Source organism: Amaranthus tricolor, chromosome 12, assembly GCF_026212465.1.
Source record: "Amaranthus tricolor cultivar Red isolate AtriRed21 chromosome 12, ASM2621246v1, whole genome shotgun sequence".
NCBI classification, from domain to species: domain Eukaryota; kingdom Viridiplantae; phylum Streptophyta; class Magnoliopsida; order Caryophyllales; family Amaranthaceae; genus Amaranthus; species Amaranthus tricolor.
The window spans coordinates 17,903,936-17,910,734 of NC_080058.1; positions in this window are offsets into that span (position 1 = coordinate 17,903,936).

A 6,799-nucleotide genomic window follows, 5' to 3' on the forward strand; every position below is an offset into this window, starting at 1 on the left:
TTTAGTGCTTTTTTTATTTACTTTATACACTCTATTCAATATACTTATTTAATTCTGAATGCATCTAAATGTATAATTAAAAATTATAAAAAGTTAATAATAATAAACTTTACATAAAAACAATCAAATAAGATCCCACATGAATATATTTAACTTATAATAAAATACAATTTAGAAGTGATAGATAAATAGTATCCTAAAAGTAAATGAGACACCTAATGTGAATAGGAGGGAGTATAAAAAATGCTTTAGTTTGGAGTATATATTTGTAGACAAAATAAAAGTTAAAATAAAAAAACAATGTTATTAAAATATAAAATTATTAAGAAAATATTGTTGTTATTAAAGATAAGAATAGTTGTAAAGTGATGGAGAAGTAAGAAAAAAATTAATCATCTTATTTTGGGTAAATATTACCTTACTTGGATAGAGGGAAAATATTTCTTTCCTCCCCAACATAATATCGATTATAATCTTTCTTTTCTTTCATGTTTCTCAAACCTGTATTCTTTATCCTTCATCTTCCCTTTTAATTTCACATCTATTTTGAAGGTTGTTCGGAGATCGAATACTCTTTAGAGTGAGGGTGAATAGAGAGTATGAACTTTTAAAATTTTTCTCTGGAAGGTAAGCTCGAGAGCTTGGAAGACCTTTCAAAACAGTTTTCTGGAATTATTTTAGGTCGAACAATAGATCTATGAACTAAATGCGAAAATATACTTAAATAAGAACAAGGGATTTGTTAACGAGGTTCAGCTATCACTAGTCTATTCTTCGCCTATGGGTTCTTATCCAACCCATAGGATTCAACACCTTTTATTAATGAACTATAGATGACTTAGAAGATGTCTCTATCTTCTCTCACTACGTTCTTCCCCTTGAAAAACGTCTTACAAGTTCCCTCAATAAAAGTACTAAACCCAATCTCACAAAAGAGAACAAAATGAATACTTTAAAAAGTATTCCAAGCTTTAGGCGTAGATGAAAACTAAGATTCTATCTCTTTTTACTCTAAATCCTATTACAATTGTAAGAGTTAGATGAACTAAGTTTACAAAACTTTTTGAATACTAAATCTCAATGTAAGTAAAAAGCTAATTTGTAAGTAGTGTTGCTATCTCTTAATTCTTGAATGAAGTCTCTTATATATATATATGTTAGGCCTAGGGATGGAAATGGGTATTGGACCCGACCCGGATCCGTGAATCCGTATCCGTTTTCACGGATCTAGATCCTAAAAAAATGGACCCGTCAGATCCGGGTCGGATTCGGATCCGTTTAAATTTCACGGATGCAGATTCGAATCTGAGAAAAATACCCAGACCCGGACTTACGGATCTGGAGGACTCGTTTTGTTTTTTTATATATTAAATATATATAATGTAAATATGTAATGTTTCATTCTTTTCCCTCCCATTTCCCTAAGATTGAGTTACTCAATCTTACTGTCTGACTCAGACTACTCCTATTCCTAATTTCCTATTTCCCTCCCAGCCCCAAGCTCCCACACCCATAGTCCCACTCCACGAAAACCCTAATCCCCTATCCCCAATTTCGGCCATTCCCAACTCCCACGGTCTGTCGCTTCTTGCTCCCTATAGCCACCGCGATAGGGTCTTCTCCCCCCTTCTCATAGGCGGCCGGTGGATTTAAGGGTAATAAACCCTAATTTTGATTTTTTTTTTCCCTACAATTATTTTGATTTATGTTGAGTAGTTTTTGATTTATGTTGAGTAGTTTTTGATTTATATTGAGTTTAATGGTAGATTTATGTTGAGTTTAGTTGTTTTGATTGAGTTATTTTTTATGTTGAGTAGTTTTTAATTTATTTGAGTTTAGTGGTAGATTTATGTTGAGTTTAGTTATTTTGATTGAGTTATTTTTTCTGTTGAGTAGTTTTTGACTTATGTTGAGTTTAGTGGTAGATTTATGTTGAGTTTAGTTGTTTTGATTGAGTTATTTTTTATGTTGAGTAGTTTTTGATTTATGTTGAGTTGATGATTTATTTTGTTTTCATCACATTAAATTTAATATTCCAATAATCCAATTGATGACTAGTAAATTTATCACAGTGTATTGTTGAGTAAATGGATAATAAAAATGATGGTGGGTCTAGTCAACCTACTAAGGATCATATTCATGAATCATATGGGGAATTTGAGGGTTATGTTGATGTTGAGATTGAGAATGAATCTACAGAACAAAGTAGTGTTAAAAGTAAAAAATTAACTTCAGAAGCATGGACTTATTTTGACCTTGTACATGTGAATGGTGTACAAATGACAAAATGTAAGACTTGTAAGAAAATACTTTCCTACAAAGGGAGTAGTGGAACTTTACATCTTCTTAAACATGCTAAAAAAACATGTTCAAGTAGACATTTAAACCTTGCAGCTAATCAATCACAATCAAAAGTGAAAAAAGAAATCGATGGATCTACTTAGAAGTTAATGAAAAGCCAAAGAAAGTGGTTTTTGATCAAGAGGTATCAAGGAAAGAATTGATGAAAATGGTGGTTATGCATGAGTATCCTTTATCAATGGTTGACCACATTGGTTTTAGAAACTTTGTTAGGAGTTTAAATGACAACTTTAAAGTTGTATAATATTTTTTTGGGTGATCGATTGTGAAATTATATATATTATTTCATTAGTCTATAAATATAGCTTTATTGCAATATCAACACCATTAAAAAATACAAAAAAAAAAAGCAAAAACAAGTCAGACCCGTTTTGGACCCGGATCCGGTACTAGATTTGCAGTATCCACGGATCCGGATTTAGGTCTTGCAAAACTGGAACAGCGGATCCGGGTCCGGATCTGGATGCTGCTCTTGAAAATGGATCTGGATCCGAGTCCACCTGAACCCGGTCCAGATCCGACCCGCTGCCATCCCTAGTTACGCCTCAACATAGTCGTACAAACCAATCAAACTTCATCATATAATTTCGCCAATCTGGTCAAACTGAATCAATCTTTAAAACCCTGAGCAACATGTAAAATCTGACGCTCCATTGAGACTTGTTCAATACACGTTTTTGATACTATTTTTAGCTCTTTCAATTCTTTGATATGCTGCCAAGTTAGTACTCATGCCAAGCATTGAACATCTAATAATTCAAAAAGAACCGAAAAATATAAGCCACATAAAGATCTTAGATTTAAGTTTAATTTGAATTATTCTTTCTATTTTTTAGGTGAGCTAAAAAATAATTCCATACTTATAGAAAAACCTATAATTAGTATTAACTTGTTTACCAAGTAAATTACTTATTCAAATAATCAAGTTATAAATCGTGTAATTATATGATAAAAACGTGTAATTACTTATTAAAAACATACGTTTATATTTAACCTAAGTCAACTTATTTCTTATTTCAACATATTTTGGACTTAAATATTTATCAATTATACATTTTATATCAAATATGATTTTTGAGCTATTTAAACAACTAAATATAATTACTTAATTTATTTGTTTAATTTAATATGTGTTTTGAATATCATCACTTAATGGAGTTGAGTCTTCAATCTCCCCCTTGATGAAAGTCAAAACCATATTTTTCTAAATCATATTACTAGGTGAACATAATTGAAAGCATGGTAAGAATAAATACTTAGATATTTTATAAATCATGTTATGCTATTATTTAGCAAAAATTTCAGAAATTTCAAGACTTTGAAATCTGTTTGAAAGCAGAACAGTGAACAAGATATAACATAAGTATAAACCAATAATAATAATGCATGGATTTTAATATAATAAACCATTATCCTAAACAACAAGCAATCGAATGACCAACCATAATTCATGCAAAGATAAAATTATTAATATTTTAATTTTATATCAACATCATATCAACATTTTAAGATCATAACATCAATAATGTATCATGATCATCAATAAGCATACGAACAATAATCAAGAATGAACATGATGAACATGAATAACATGAATATGAACATGAAATGGCATGAATATGAACAATCAAGCAACCTAGCAGCATGCAAAATAAGCTACAATATAAGATGCAAAATAAATCTAAACTATTACAAACCAAAATATTTTCCCCTTTTTGACTTTCATAAAAAAGAAAGAGGGAATAATAATGTTTGGGATTGTATTTTTGCAAAAATCAAATTGTGTGGCGAAAGGAAAATAATGTTCATCAAACCAACATCTAAAAATTACTTCCTGGACCTAGTCTTCCTCTTCTTAGAAGCTTTTGGTTTAGCAGGGGAAGAAGTTGTCATGGCAGCTTGTGGTGTAGGTTCTTCCGATGGTGGTGGTGATGCTTGTTTAATTGGGGTAGCAACCTCCTTGTCTTTCTTCTTCTCCTCCTCCTCCTCCTCTTTCTCTTCTTCCTCTTCTTCAACCAAATGCTCAGTCTTATCCTTGGTGACCTCCTCCTTCTTCTCTGTATCTTCTCCCTCTTCTACCTCCTCTTCCACGACAACATTCTCAACGACCATACCTTTCATTTCTTTCATGAAAGTGTCTAACATAAAAGTTAGAGTGGACACTTTATAGTGTAAAACAAGGATGAACATTTTCATTTCACTGACCTCGGAGTCAAGAGACTGGAGGCGGGAATGAGTGATGTGTTCTTTAAGTTGTGGTTCAAGATGATTAAGCCTCTTTCCATGGATCTTTTGGAGATCCTCTTTCTCAGATAGTGATATGTGTGAGTATAACTTATACTTACCATTAACTTTGATAAATACCAAGGGGAGGGAGAACATTGTTAGAGAGGGATTGAGGACCAGAATGATCTACTTCCTCTAAATCAGAGAACAGATTAAAATGGTCAAAGACCAATGTCAATAGATTAGCATAGGAAAGAGCATTGTTTCGTAAAGGAGAACTACAAATACGCATAGTTGAAATGATAAGGGAGGCATAATCAATTGTTTTTACAGAAGAAACCTTCCACATAAGAATAAGGTGTGCATCTATGACAAGTTCACAAGAAGAGTTTAGAGAAAAAATAGTCTTAATAAGGACGGTATGCAGTAACTTTCCACACAAATTCAAACCATTATGAGTAAGTTGTTTTGTTGGAGAAAATTCAAAATGAGAGGCAAGAACAAACATGCCTTTAGCATTTTGAAGAGCCACGAAATTTGGAGTGGATTCTTGCATATCAAAAGAGAATGTAAGGAAATCATTGATTAGGGTTTTAGAGATCACAATCTCTTAGCCTTTAACAAAAATTCTTAAGGCCGGGAACCCATCAACAGTTATGAAAGACAACTTGCAATAGAAGATTTTAACCAGAATTGAGTAAGTAATTAAACCTGGATCCAACAACTTTCCAGGAGTAATTTGAATGAAAGAAAACACAACATCAAAATCTTCGAACAAGAAGAAATTCTAATCAAGAATGTCAACAGAAGACAAAGGATGATGTTTGAAAATGTCAATCCATCTTCCAAAAGCAATTTGATTTTCAAACCAATTTTTTGGTACCTCTAAAGAAGCAAGAAGTGAAGGAATTATTAGGTTTTGAGTTTCAAGCCCAAGAGATTTTGAGGATTCATCCTTTTCTGATTTGATGGAAGAACGGGTTATTTTCATTTAGGAGTCATTGATGAAATCTTGAAAGCTTGAAAGGGAAAGAAAAGGTTTCTTGAAGGAGATGAATGAAATCAGAAATGGGAAGTGAGTAGAGAAAAGGACTATTCAAAGGGGTTTAAAACAAAATCAAATACAATGAATTTGACACACAAAAGTTGTGATTTGAGAAATTAAATGCAATTATGATAGGCATTAAAATTTTGACCGATTTTTGGGAGAAAAAATGACGTGAGGGGATGAATATGTATAGAAATCGTTAACCTAAATAAGATCTAGTTGAAATAGGACAAGTTCATGAACTAGGAATTAAGATGTGAATGACGGCCAACATTCATGTTCAAGCACACAAATTTAGTTTAAGAAAATTAAATATCTTTTATTAATTAAAGGTATTTAATTTTAAATCCCAATTTTTTATATTTTATATATGTAACATATATTTTTAAGAAATTAAAGTTTACTTTTTAACCCTTAAATATATGTACGTTAAACACATAATGGCACAAATATTCTTCATGCAATCACAAAATTTATATGTAAACTATACATACAAACTACTTGAATAATGAATTGAAATACTCCCCCTAAATACATACTTAGTATTTATTTTACCCTTACTCCCCCTAAGTTCATTCAACATCATTTAAAATTCCAAGTTCCATACGAATATATGCAAAACGATCAGGACATAAAGGTTTTGTAAATATATCAGCTAATTGATTTTCAGTAGGAATAAAAGATAAAGTAATAATATTACCTTTTTCAGCATGATCACATTTGAAATGGTGACATAACTCACTGTGTTTTGTACGTGAATGTTGCACCAAACTTTTAGTAATACAAATTGCACTTGTATTATCACACTTAATTGGAATACCTTTGAGAACAACTCCAAGATCTCGAAGCTGTATTGCAATCCATGAAATTTGAGAACAACATGCACCAAATGCTATATATTCCGCTTCTGCCGTAGATAAAGCCACTAAAATTTTCTTTTTAGAATTATAACACCCCGGCCCCTTAGACCACTGGTGACTACTCATGGAGACTGTAGACTAGCCCCTCAGACTAACACAAGTCTTTTCAGCGCACTTTGGTCTCACTCGTGCGCACCCAGGAAAACTTCCCAGGAGGTCACGCATCCTAAGATTGCAACTCATCAAGCAAGCTTAATTGTAAAATTCTTAGCAAATGGGCCCCCATAAAAAGAAGATGCATCTT